Source organism: Salmo salar, chromosome ssa09 (assembly GCF_905237065.1).
Source record: "Salmo salar chromosome ssa09, Ssal_v3.1, whole genome shotgun sequence".
In the NCBI taxonomy this organism is placed as follows: domain Eukaryota; kingdom Metazoa; phylum Chordata; class Actinopteri; order Salmoniformes; family Salmonidae; genus Salmo; species Salmo salar.
This window is the reverse complement of record NC_059450.1, coordinates 126441676-126455536: the sequence shown is the minus strand read 5'-3', so window position 1 is coordinate 126455536 and position 13861 is coordinate 126441676. Positions and strand designations below refer to the sequence as shown.

Here is a 13861-nt window from a genome sequence, read left to right as displayed (position 1 = left end):
GGTTGACCTTCAATTGGAGGCAGCTGTTCCTTGTTGCCTCTAATTGAAGGTCGTATTTAGTAGGGGTGTTTTTTCATGGGTTTTTGTGGGTAGTTGTTCCGTATTGTGTAGCTGTGTGCCTCACAGGACTGTTTTTCATCGTTGTTTTGATTAAGTGTTTGTTTTGGTTTTTGTCTGAATAAAGAAGATGAGCATAAACATTCCCGCTGCGCCTTGGTCCCATCTTTACGACGAACGTGACAGAACTACCCACCACCAACGGACCAAGCAGCAGGGGAAGGAGCAGCATAGGAGCTCTTTGGATTTATAGACATGGGAGGACATTTTGGACGGGGCAGGACCTTGGCACCAGGCTGGGGAGTACCGGCGACCTAAGGAGGAGCTGGAGGCAGCCAAGGCGGAGCGGTGTCATTACGAGGCATTATACGTGCAGATTGGCAAGTGTGAGAGGCAGCCCCAATACATTTTTTTGGGGGGGCACACGGGAAGAGTGGCTAGGTCAGGTAATAGACCTCAGCCAACTCCCCGTGCTTATTATGGGGAGCAGCGGATCATGAGAGCGCCGGTCTATGCGGAAGTGCGCACGATCTCACCCATGCGCACGCACAGTCCGGTGCGAGCGATCCCAGCCCCTCGCAAGTGCCGTGCTAGATTGGGCATCCAGCCAGGTAGGAGTATGCCTGCGCAGCACATCTGGCCACCAGTGCGTCTCCTAGGCCCAGGCTACCCTGCGCCTGCTCTATGCACGGCAGCCATCAGGCCTCTGCACAGCCCAGTTCGCCCTGTGCCAGCACTCCGCTCGTGCAGGGCTACTGTTATCACCCAGCCAGGACGGGTTGTGCAGGCTGTGCGCTCCAGACCTCCAGTGCTTGTTCATGGCCCGGTGTATCCAGTTCCTGCTCCTCGCACTAGCCTTGAGGTACGTGTCTCCGGGTCTGGCGCCTCCAAAGCCAGCACCACACACCAGGCCTCCAGTGCGTCAGCCCAGTCCAGTACGTCCTGTTCCCGCTCCTCGCACTAGCCTTGGGTTGCGTGTCTCCAGTCTGGTGCCTACAGTGCGTCAGCCCAGTCCAGTACATCTTGCTCCTGCTCCTCGCACTAGCCCTGTGGTGCGTGTAAATAGTCTGGCACCTCCAAGCCAGCCCCACTCATCAGGCCTTCAATGCGCAGTCCCCGTCCAGAGCTTCCGACGACAGTTCCCCGTCCAGAGCTTCCGGCGACAGTTCCCCGTCCAGAGCTTCCGGCGACAGTTCCCCGTCCAGAGCTTCCGGCGACAGTTCCCCGTCCAGTGCTTCCGGCGACGTCCTACAGTCCAGAGCCTGCAGAGACGGCCCACAGTCCGGAGCCTGCAGAGACGGCCCACAGTCCGGAGCCTGCAGAGACGGCCCAGAGTCCGGAGCCTGCAGAGACGGCCCAGAGTCCGGAGCCTGCAGAGACGGCCCAGAGTCCGGAGCCTGCAGAGACGGCCCAGAGTCCGGAGCCTGCAGAGACGGCCCAGAGTCCGGAGCCTGCAGAGACGGCCCACAGTCCGGAGCCTGCAGAGACGGCCCACAGTCCGGAGCCTGCAGAGACGGCCCACAGTCCGGAGCCTGCAGAGACGGCCCACAGTCCGGAGCCTGCAGAGACGGCCCACAGTCCGGAGCCGGCGCAGCCCGAGTCGCCCTACAGTCCGGAACCGGCGCAGCCCGAGTCGCCCTACATTCGGAACCGGCGCAGCCCGAGTCGCCCTACAGTCCGGAAACGGCGCAGACAGAGTCGCCCTACAGTCCGGAACCGGCGCAGCCAGAGTCACCCTTCAGTCCGAGGTCTCCAGCGACGCGCCTTAGCCCTGAGCCTTCAGCGGGGGTGGACAGGTTAGGTTGGGGACTAAGGCCGGAGCCTGAGCCACCTCCATAGTGGAGGATTGGGGAGGGGGGGGGTGTAGCACAAGAACCGTCGGTGACGGTGGCCACCCTCCTTTCCCTCCCTTTAGTTTGGGATTCTTTTTGTTTTGGGGTTTATTTATTTTATTTATTTTTTGTTTGAGGTGCATCCGGGGTCTGCACCTTTGGGGGGGTGTATATTGTAGTTTGGTCAGGACGTGGCAGGGGGTGTTTGTTTTATGTGTTTCGGGGTTTTTTTGGTTAATGTTCTATGTTAGTATATTTCTATGTTCGTTCTAGTCTTTCTATTTTTATGTTTAGTTTATTGGGTTGACCTTCAATTGGAGACAGCTGTTCCTTGTTGCCTCTAATTGAAGGTCGTATTTAGTAGTGGTGTTTTTTCATGGGTTTTTGTGGGTAGTTGTTCTGTATTGTGTAGCTGTGTGCCTCACAGGACTGTTTTTCGTCATCGTTTTGATTAAGTGTTTGTTTTGGTTTTTGTCTGAATAAAGAAGATGAGCATACACATTCCCGCTGCGCCTTGGTCCCATCTTTACGACGAACGTGACAATTGTGATCTAATCAACACAGTATTTTCTTGCATCAAACAGCACAACAACATTTTCAGTCACCTCCTTGTCTGAAGGACAAGTGGATAAACAGGTTAATGTCAAGCCCTGCATGTTTTCTCATGGAATGTATGCGTACATTGAACACCGCACATTGGCTGCTACTGAAGGCTGAATACATTTTGGGATACATTTTCTCCATTGTTTTTTATGGTAGGCCGCTCTGGTAGACCTAGATTATGATCAAATAGCCACAGTAGCCTACTTGGCCACTTAACTGTAACTTAAAGCGAGTACAGCCTCAGTGTTCACAGTAAACACACGCTGAAAGATGCACAGAATTTTCACAACGTTCAAGTTTGCGCTCAGCAGACCTGAAATTTTGCTCAGTGCCTAAAAATGTTTGATGGAAACATTGCCTACTACCATTCCCCGTTCAAAGGCACTTAAATCTTTTGTTTTACCCATTCACCCGCTGAATGGCATACACACACAATCCATGTCTCAACTGTCTCGAGGCTTAAAAATCCTCTTTAACCTGTTTCCTCTTCTTCATCTACACTGATTTGAAGTGGATTTAGCAGGTGACATCAATAAGAGATAATAGCTTTCACCTGGATTCACCTGGTCAGTCTATTTCATGGAAAGAACAGGTGTTCTTAATGTTTTGTACACTCAGTGCACTCACATTGTGTTTATAATGAAATGACCTTAAATACGTCCTTCTGTTTTTTTTACAAATGTAATTTAATCCACTAGTGTAGGGGCTGCAGTGAGCATTATACTAATTACAATCCTTCATTCTATAGCTAGAGGTCTCCTGATATCTCCAGGAGTGATACTGTAAGTATAATTTGTTAGAACTCAAATATATGTTGTTCGCTAGTGCTGTCTTTTTGCTAGCTGGGGCCATCTACTTTAAGTGCTGCCTGTCTTCCCAGTAGCTTTGTTGGTGTGTGAACTGGTGACTGATATCAACTTGCAGATGATTGTTGACACATCAACCAGGATTAAGGGGCAGGGCAATTTGTGAATGTTGTTGTCTTCATAATCAGTGGCTGTATTGGAGGGGGAGTGGTCACTCCTCTCCTCGGCAATCAACAATTAGTTCCCGGGAGGTGTGCTCTTCACCTCTGCAAGGAAATGAGCAATTAGTGTTAGTACTTTAGTCTCCCCGGATTTCTCAACGATAGGCTCGACGCAAAACTAAGACCGTTGCCGAAACAAAGACGGTTCTGCCAAGTTGTTCTGTGGAGTTATTCGAGGAAGGAAAAAGAAGAAGGCTCCACACCATTCTCTCATTTGAGTTTCTAACGTAGTTATTTTCAGATCTCATTTTGCTCTTTCGTAGCTTTGGCAACTATGTGTGTTTCTCTACCTGTTTGCACCTCTCCCTGACACTCCCCACCCCTTGGCTGAAACCCTTGGAACACACAACCCATGTGGAATTCCTAGTCTCTGACAGTGTTTGGAACTGCCAATCTGCAGTCAAGAACGCAGAGTTCATCTCAGCCTCAGAGACATGGATCACCGTAGAGAATACTGCTAATCCAGCTGCTCTCTCTTCATCTGACTACGTTTCTCTCATAGTCCGAGAGCATCTGGTCATCGCGTTGGTGGCACAGGGCTACTCATTTCTCCTAAGTGGAGATATTCTCTTTTCTCCTTCACTTACCTGTCCATCTCCTCATTTGAATTCCATGCTATCACTGTCACTTGTCCACTGAAGCTTAACAATGTTGTCATATATTGCCCATCAGGTGCCCTTAGAGTTCCTCAATGAGCTTGACACCTGAGGGACAAGTGGATAAACAGTGACAGCATGGAATTTCTCTCCACTCCTTTTTTCTTTTGACCTCTCCCTTTCCCAGTCACCTCCCACTCACAAGGTAGGCTTTACTTCATCTTTACTAGAGGCTGTTTATTTACTAATCTCACTACAACCCCCCCCCCATGTCTCTGATCACTATTTTGTTTCCTTTTCGCTCCAATTCTCTTCCAGTCCTCTTCCAGTCCAGTCCTCAGTCCCTACCCAGATGGTCAATGTGCTGGCGCGATCTCTCTCTCTTTCTCTTTTCTTATCCTCTCTTCCTTCTGCTAAATCCTTCTCCCTCCTGACGCTCCTCCTTTCCTACATCCTTTGACTCGCACTGTTCCCTTTCCTCCCGGCCGGCTCGGCCCTCCCCTCGTGCTCCGTGGCTGAGTGACTCATTGTGAGTTTACAGAACTCATTGCGAGCTCCTCCTTCCTTAATCCACCACCCCATCCCCTTCCCTCCTCCCTCTCTGCGGGCGACTTTGTCAACCACTTTGAAAAGAAGGTTGACTACATCTGCTCCTCATTCACTCAGCCTATTGAGTCCTGGTCCAACTCACACAGAACTACCCTACACCTTGACCTCTTCACACCCCCCCCCTCCAGATTAAATCCTGTGACTAGTGAGGTCCGGCTACCCGACAACCTGCCCGCTCGACCCCATCCCCTCCTCCCTTTTCCAGACCATCTCTGGAGACCTTCTCCCATTCCTCACTTTTGTCATCAACTCATCCCTGACCACTGGCTGTGTCCCCTCTGACATCAAAATGGCCAGAGTCGCTCCCCTCCTCAAGAAACCAACACTTGACCCCTCTGACGTCAAACTACAGACCCCTTTCTTTTATTTCCAAAACACTTGAGTGTGCTGTCTCTGATCAACTCTCGCGCTATCACTCTCAGAACAAATCAAATTTATTTATATAGCCCTTCTTACATCAGCTGATATCTCAAAGTGCTGTACAGAAACCCAGCCTAAAACCCCAAACAGCAAGCAATGCAGGTGTAGAAGCACAATCTTCTTGACCCTAACCAGTCAGTCTTCAAGGCTGGTCACGCAACGGAGACTGCTCTTCTCTGTTTCACGGAGGCTATTCGCACTGCTAAAGCTGACTCTGTCCTCTGTTTTCATCCTCCTAGATCTATCCGCTGCCTTCGACACCGTGAACCATCAGATCTTGCTCTCCACCCTCTTAGGGCTGACCGTCTCAGGCTCTTTTTTTATTTATTTAACTAGGCAAGTCAGTTAAAAACACAGTCTTATTTACAATGACGGCCTAACTGGGACCCTGGGCAACACCCTGTCATTCTCTGCAAACATAAATGCAGTGACTCACTCCTGCAGGTTCATGCTCTACAACATCCGTAGAGTACGACCCCTGCCTCACACAGGAAGCGGTGCAGGTCCTAATCCAGACACTTGTCATCTCCCGTCTCGACTACTGCAACTCGCTGTTGGCTGGGCTCCCTGCTTGTGCCATCAAACCCCTGCAACTTATCCAGAATGTTGCAGTCCACCTGGTGTTCAACCTTCCCAAGTTCTCCCATGTCACCCCGATCCTCTACACACTTCACTGGCTTCCAGTCGAAACTCACATCCACTACAGGAACATGGTACTTGCCTATGGAACTGCCCCTCCCTACTTTCAGGCTCTGCTCAAACCCTACACCCCAACCCGAGCACTCTGTTCTGCCACCTCTGGTGTCTTGGCCTTCCCAAAACTACGGGAGGGCAACTTCCGCTCAGCCCAGTCCCAGCTCTTCTCTGTCCTGGCACCCCAATGGTGGAACCAGCTTCCCCCTGAAGCTAGGACAGCAAAGTCCCCACCCATCTTCCGAAAACATCTGAAAACCTACCTTCTTCAAAGAGTATCTTAAATAATCCCACAGCACACCCCATCCCAAATAAAGCCTTTCGTGAACTCACTCGCACTTGACTTTTTCCCCCCTTGCTAGCTCTGACTTTGCTTATAGCTACTTTACTGAGGAAAAATGTACTTACTATGACTCATATGTGGTTGTCCCACCTAGCTATCTTAAGTCACTCTGGATAAGACCATCTGCTAAATTACTAAAATGTAAACATACTAGTCACCATCTCTCAATGGGCAGAGTAGTCTAACATCAGAGTAGAGCACTATTAGGGAATAGGGTGCCATTTGGGACATACGCTGACTCTTATTTTCTGCCAGGATTGCAGGTCTGATGAAGATGCAATATTGATTAGCATAATAATCATAATAATTATTCCAGTTCAGCAAAGAAAATAAACCAGCCTTTTTACTAGGGCTGTCCCCGACAAAAAAAAAAAAATCTTGGTCGACAGAGTTGTCTGTATTTTTCCATATATGGACACATCCTATGTGTTTTAATCGAATCAACCATATAAACTGAGCTTGTCTGATGCTTTAAACGCACTGTTTTAAGACACACAAATGACTAGAGGGAATCTGACATCAATGGATTTGAATGTGATCAGACTTGCTGTGCTGTTTAAAAAAAAAAGACAGCGAGTGACTGTGTGACTAGAACCCTTTTGTCTCTCTCTCCATGCCTCAGCGACCACTACAGAACATCAACAGTGTTTATCACGCTGTCCGTGTTGCTCAAGCTGCAACATAATTACGGCCATTACTGACTGAAACGTTCAGTAACCGAAATCCGTCATTTGTTTAGGAAAACCATTCTCTATTCCTTCAACCCTTGCTCTCTTTACTTGACACACAGCACCAGTCCAAGAGTTTGGACACACGTACTTATTCAAGGGTTTTTCTTTATTTTTACTATTTTCTACATTGTAGAATAATAGTGAAGACATCAAAACTATGAAATAACACATACGGAATCATGAAGTAACCAAAAAGTGTTAAACAAATCAGAATATATTTTATATTTGAGATTCTTCAAAGTGGCCACCCGTTGCCTTGATGACAGATTTGCATTCTCTCAACCAGTTTCACCTGGGATGCTTTTCCAACAGTCTTGAAGGACTTCCCACAAATGCTGAGCACTTTTTGGCTGCTTTTCCTTCACTCTGCGGTCCAACTCATCTCAAACCATCTCAATTGGGTTGAGGTCGGGTGATTGTGGAGGCCAGGTCATCTGATGCAGCACTTGATCACTCTCCATCTCGGTCAAAAAGCCCTTACACAGCCTGGAGGTGTGTTTTGGGTCATTGTCCTGTTGAAAAACCAATGATACTCCCACTAAGTGCAAGCCAGACGGGATGGCGTATCGCTGCAGAATGCTGTGGTAGCCATGCTGGTTAAGTGTGATTTCAATTCTAAATAAATCATAGACCGTGTCACCAGCAAATCACCCCCACAACATCACACCACCTCCATGCGTCACGGTGGGAACCACACATGCGAAGATTATCCGTTCACCTACTCTGTGTCTCACAAAGACATGGCGGTTGGAACCAAAAATATTTGCTCATTAGACCAAAGGACATATTTCTACCAGTCTAATATCCATTGCTTGTGTTTCTTGGCCCAAGCAAGGCTCTTCTTATTGGTGTCCTTTTAGTAGTGGTTTCTTTGCAGCAATTTGACCATGAAGGCCTAATTCACGCAGTCTCCTCTGAACAGTTGATGTTGAGATTTGTCTGTTACTTGAACTCTGTGAGGTGCAATCTGAGTTGCAGTTAATTGCAGATTTCTGAGGCTGGTAACTCTAATGAACTTATCTTCTGCAGCAGAGGTAACTCTGCTTCGTTCTTCCTTTCCTGTGGCGGTCCTCATGAGAGCCAGTTTCATCATAGCGCTTAATGTTTTTTTCCACTGCACTTGAAGAAACTTTCAAAGTTCTTGAAATGTGCTTATTTGAGCTGTTCTTGCCATAATATGGACTTGGTCTTTTACCAAATAGGTCTATCTTCTGCATACCACCCCTACCTTCTCACAACACAACTGATTGGCTCAAACACATTAAGAAGGAAAGTAATTCCTATATTATACATAGAAGTTTTCTGACAAATGGAAGAGTGTAAACAACACTAAATAGTAATTATAAGTAACACCAGAGAGGCTGTTCAAATGACAAAAAAACTTCAGTGTAAAGTCTTTATTACAGCATAGCAAAGATTGAAAACAGCCACATTTGTGAAATTGTTTATCCAACATGTTGTGGTTGAGTGAAGCTTGGCTGCTCAAGGAATTAGAAGACTATTAAACAAACACTCAAACAGAAACAGGATCTGTCTTATTTCTTTAGATATACAGTTGAAGTCGGAAGTTTACATACACCTTAGCCAAATACATATAAACTCAGTTTTTCACAATTCCTGACATTTAATCCTAGTAAACATTCCCTGTCTTAGGTCAGTTAGGATCACCACTTTACTTAAAGAATGTGAAATGTCAGAATAATAGTAGAGAGAATGATTTATTTCAGCCTTTATTTCTTTCATCACATTCCCAGTGGGTCAGAAGTTTACATACAATCAATTAGTATTTGGTAGCATTACCTTTAGATTGTTTAACTTGGGTCAAATGTTTCAGGTAGCCTTCTACAAGCTTCCCACAATAAGTTGGGTGAATTTTGGCCCATTCCTCCTGACAGAGCTGGTGTAACTGAGTCAGGTTTGTAGGCCTCCTTGCTCACATACGCATTTTCAGTTCTGCCCACAAATTATCTATAGGATTGAGGTCAGGGCTTTGTGATGGCCACTCTAATACCTTGACTTTGTTGTCCTTAAGCCATTTTGCCACAACTTTGGAAGTATGCTTGGGGTCATTGTCCATTTGGAAGACCCATTTGCGACCAAGCTTTAACATCCTGACTGATGTCTTGAGATGTTGCTTCAATATATCCACATAATTTTAATTCCTCCTGATGTCATCTATTTTGTGAATTGCACCAGTCCCTTCTGCAGCAAAGCACCCCCACAACATGATGCTGCCACCCCTTTGCTTCACGGTTGGGATGGTGTTCTTCGGCTTGCAAGCCTCCCCCTTTTCCCTCCTAACATAACGATGGTCATTATGGCCAAACAGTTCTATTTTTGTTTCATTAGACCAGAGGACATTTCTCCAAAAAGTACAATCTTTGTCCCCATGTGCAGTTGCAAACCATAGTCTGGCTTTTTCGGTTTTGGAGCAGTGGCTTCTTCCTTGCTGAGCGGCCTTTCAGGTTATGTTGATAAAGGACTCGTTTTACTGTGGATATAGATACTTTTGTACCTGTTTCCTCCAGCACCTTCACATGGTCCTTTGCTGTTGTTCTGGGATTGATTTGCACTTTTCACACTGAAGTACATTAATCTCTAGGAGACAGAACGCGTCTCCTTCCTGAGCTGTACGACGGCTGTGTGGTCCCATGGTGTTTATACTTGCGTACTATTTTTTGTACTGATGAACGTGGTATCTTCAGGCGTTTAGAAATTGCTCCCAAGGATGAACTGGACATGTGGAGGTCTTGGCTGATTTGTATTTATTTTTTATTTTCCCATGATGTCAAGCAAAGAGGCACTGTTTGAAGGTAGGCCTTGAAATACATCCACAGGTACACCTCCAATTGACTCAAATGATGGCAATTAGTCTATCAGAAGCTTCTAAAGCCGTGACATAATTTTCTGGAATTTTCCAAGCTGTTTAAAGGCACAGTCAACTTAGTGTATGTAAACTTCTGACCCACTGGAATTGTGATACAGTGAATTCTAAGTGAAATAATCTGTCTGTGAACAATTGTTGGAAAAATTACTTGTGTCATGCACAAAGTAGAAGTCCTAACCGACTTGCCAAAACCATAGTTTGTTAACAAGAAATTTGTGGAGTGGTTGAAAAACGAGTTTTAATGACTCCAACCTAAGTGTATGTAAACTTCCGACTTCAACTGTATATGGATGATTTATAAAACCAGGCACATTTAACTGTTAGGCTATTAATTATAGACCTAATTATGTTGGGGTTTCCTCTCTCCTCACTTTTCTTAGACAATAAGAAAAGGGCTGTTTTCTCGTCTCCTGACTCCGCTGCTGCCTCTGCCGCATTGGTGTCAACACCAATATGCTGGTTAACTTTGCTATTATGCACATAGCAACACGGTCTAGGAAAGGCGCCAATTCAACAGTGCACGGATGTTTCAGAACCTCGGACAGTGACCGCTGTCCAACATAGGAGAAACAGCATTTGTTATAAAATGTATGTATTTTTATTAGTGTTGCACCGTTGTTCTTACATAATATAACCATTTGCAATTTCAGTAGCACATGTCTTAGTGATGGACTGTGCCATCCCCACGGCCTCCACAATGGATTAGTCCACTCAGACAGACACAAATCACACAGGTGTCTTGTACACCATGAAATTCTTCTTCTTTTTTGCTACTGCGTTTGACCAGCCGACTGAATGGGGTCACCACTACCTTTTTACACTAGATCACTTCTGTACAGTAGGCTGGAGCATCCAACTGAAGAACTGCACAGCATACCAAGCCCTCTCTCCCTCATTCTCTCCCTCCCTCCCTCCCATCCTCCCTCTATGCACTGTGACAAGGTCAGGTCGACCTTCGTATAGCAGATCACACTCAATCTCATAAACTAGCTCCAGAACACAGTACACTGGTCCAGCAGGGACGGAAACAGGCACACTGCCGGAAGCTATCAAATCCCTCTCGCTCACCGCCTGCCTGCCTGACATCAAACACACACACACACACAAACCCAGCAACACATACACACACACACCCTCTGCACTGTGAGAACAAAAATCAGTGAGAAAGAATGAGCTGCAGTTCTGACATTAGTTCTGAGTTCTGACATAAGACTATTAACCTACAGGTAGAAAGGCATACTCACATCACATCACGAAAAATGGCGTTAAATGGTGCCAGAAGAAATACATTTACATTTTAGTCATTTTGCAGACGCTCTTATCCAGAGCGACTTACAGTAGTGAATTTTTTTTTTTTTTTTGTACTGGCCCCCCGTGGGAATCAAACCCACAACCCTGGCGTTGCACACACCATGCTGGCATTGCAAACATCATGCTCTACCAACTGAGCCACAGGGAAGACTGGCAGCAGTTTTACCGGCGCCCAACCAATTGTGCTATTATGTGGGGTTTTTTTGCGTTATTTGTAACTTATTTTGTACATAATGTTTCTGCCACCGTATCTTACGGAAAAAAAGAGCTTCAGGATATCAGGACAGCGATCACTCACCTCGGATTAGACAAAGATTTTTTCAACAACAAGCAGGAAGCACAGGATGTACTTCAGACACCCGACAAGGCCAACATTCCCGTCATTGGCAAGAGGAAGAGACGCAGGTACAGAGGGCACAGAGCGGAGTGCCTCGTAAGGATCCGCAGACGGCGAGTGGGAAAGCTGCCTTTACTGTCAATATTACTTGCCAACGTGCAATCATTGGACAATAAATTAGACGAGGTACGATCACGAATATCTGACCAACGGGACATCAGAAACTGTAACATCTTATGTTTCACGGAATCGTGGCTGAATGGTGACATTGATATTCATCTCCCGTCTGGATTACTGCAACTCGCTGTTGGCTGGGCTCTCTGCCTGTGCCATTAAACCCCTACAACTCATCCAGAACGCCGCAGCCCGTCTGGTGTTCAACCTTCCCAAGTTCTCTCACGTCACCCCGCTCCTCCGCTCTCTCCACTGGCTTCCAGTTGAAGCTCGCATCCGCTACAAGACCATGGTGATTGCCTACGGAGCTGTGAAGGGAACGGCACCTCCATACCTTCAGGCTCTGATCAGGCCCTACACCCAAACAAGGGCACTGCGTTCATCCACCACTGGCCTGCTGGCCCCCCTACCTCTGAGGAAGCACAGTTCCCGCTCAGCCCAGTCAAAACTGTTCGCTGCTCTGGCACCCCAATGGTGGAACAAGCTCCCTCACGACGCCAGGACAGCGGAGTCAATCACCACCTTCCGGAGACACCTGAAACCCCACCTCTTTAAGGAATACCTAGGATAGGATAAAGTAATCCTTCTACCCCCCCCTTAAAAGATTTAGATGCACTATTGTAAAGTGGTTGTTCCACTGGATATCATAAGGTGAATGCACCATTTTGTAAGTCGCTCTGGATAAGAGCGTCTGCTAAATGACTTAAATGTAAATGTAAATGTAAATATTCAGCTAGTGAGATACACGCTGCACCGGCTAGATAGAACAGCACACTCCGGTAAGACGGGGGGGTGCAGCTGGTGCACGAAATCTAAGGAAGTTTCTAGATTTTGCTCGCCTGAGGTAGAGTATCTTATTATAAGCTGTAGACCACACTATTGCTCCTTGTGGCTGGGGACTTTAATGCAGGGAAACTTAAATCAGTCTTACCTAATTTATATCAACATGTTAAATGCGCAACCAGAGGAAAAAAAATTCTCGATCACCTGTACTCCACACACAGAGACGCATACAAAGCTCTCCCTCGCCCTCCATTTGGTAAATCTGACAACAATTCTATCCTCCTGATTGCTGCTTACAAGCAAAAACTTAAGCAGGAAGCACCAGTGACTCGGTCTATAAAAAGTGGTCAGATGAAGCAGTTGATAAACTACAGGACTGTTTTGCTAGCACAGACTGGAACATGTTCCAGGATTCTTCCGATGGCATTGAGGAGTACACCACATCGGTCACTGGCTTTATCAATAAGTGCATCGAGGACGTCGTCCAGACAGTGACTGTACGTACATACCCCAACCAGAAGCCATGGATTACAGGCAACATTCGCACTGAGCTAATGGGTAGAGCTGCCGCTTTCAAGGTGCAGGACTCTAACCCAGAAGGTTATAAGATATATTGCTATTCCCTCCGACGAACCATCAAACAGGCGAAGCGCCAACACAGGGTTATGATTCAATCGTACTACACCGGCTCTGACGCTCGTCTTATGTGGCAGGGCTTGCAAACTACTACAGGCTACAAAGGGAAGCACAGCCGCGAGCTGCCCAGTGACACGAGCCTACCAGACGAGCTAAATCACTTCTATGCTCGCTTCGAGACAAGCAACACTAAGGCATGCATGAGAGCATCAGCTGTTCCGGACGACTGTGTGATCAAGCTCTCTGTAGCCGACCTGAGTAAACCTTTAAACAGGTCAACATTCACAAGGCCGCGGGGCCAGACGGATTACCAGGACGTGTGCTCCGGGCATGTGCTGACCAACTGGCAGGTGTCTTCACTGACATTTTCAACATGTACCTGATTGAGTCTGTAATAGCAACATGTTTCAAGCAGACCACCATAGTCCCTGTGCCCAAGAACACTAAGTAAAACAGCCTAAATGACTACAGATCTGTAGCACTCACGTCCGTAGGCATGAAGTGCTTTGAAAGGCTGTTAATGCCTCACATTAACACCATTATCACAGAAAACCTAGACCCACTCCAGTTTGCATACCACACCAACAGATCCACAGATGATGAAATCTCTATTGCACTCCACACTGCCCTTTCCCACCTCGACAAAAGGAACACCTACATGAGAATGCTATTCATTGACTACAGCTCAGCGTTCAACACCATAGTACACTCAAAGCTCATCACTAAGCTAAGGATCCTGGGACTAAACACCTCCCTCTGCAACTGGATCCTGGACTTCCTGACAGGCCGCCCCCAGGTGGTGAAGGGTAGGTAGCAACACAT

At 46.9% G+C, this 13861-nt stretch overlaps 1 protein-coding gene across 2 annotated transcripts in view; it reads left to right on the top strand.

The window, feature by feature from the left end:
• LOC106612894 (neurobeachin) overlaps positions 1-13861 on the top strand; it is a 301033-nt gene that overhangs the window by 23811 nt on the left and 263361 nt on the right. The gene's annotated exons all lie outside the window — the stretch shown is intronic.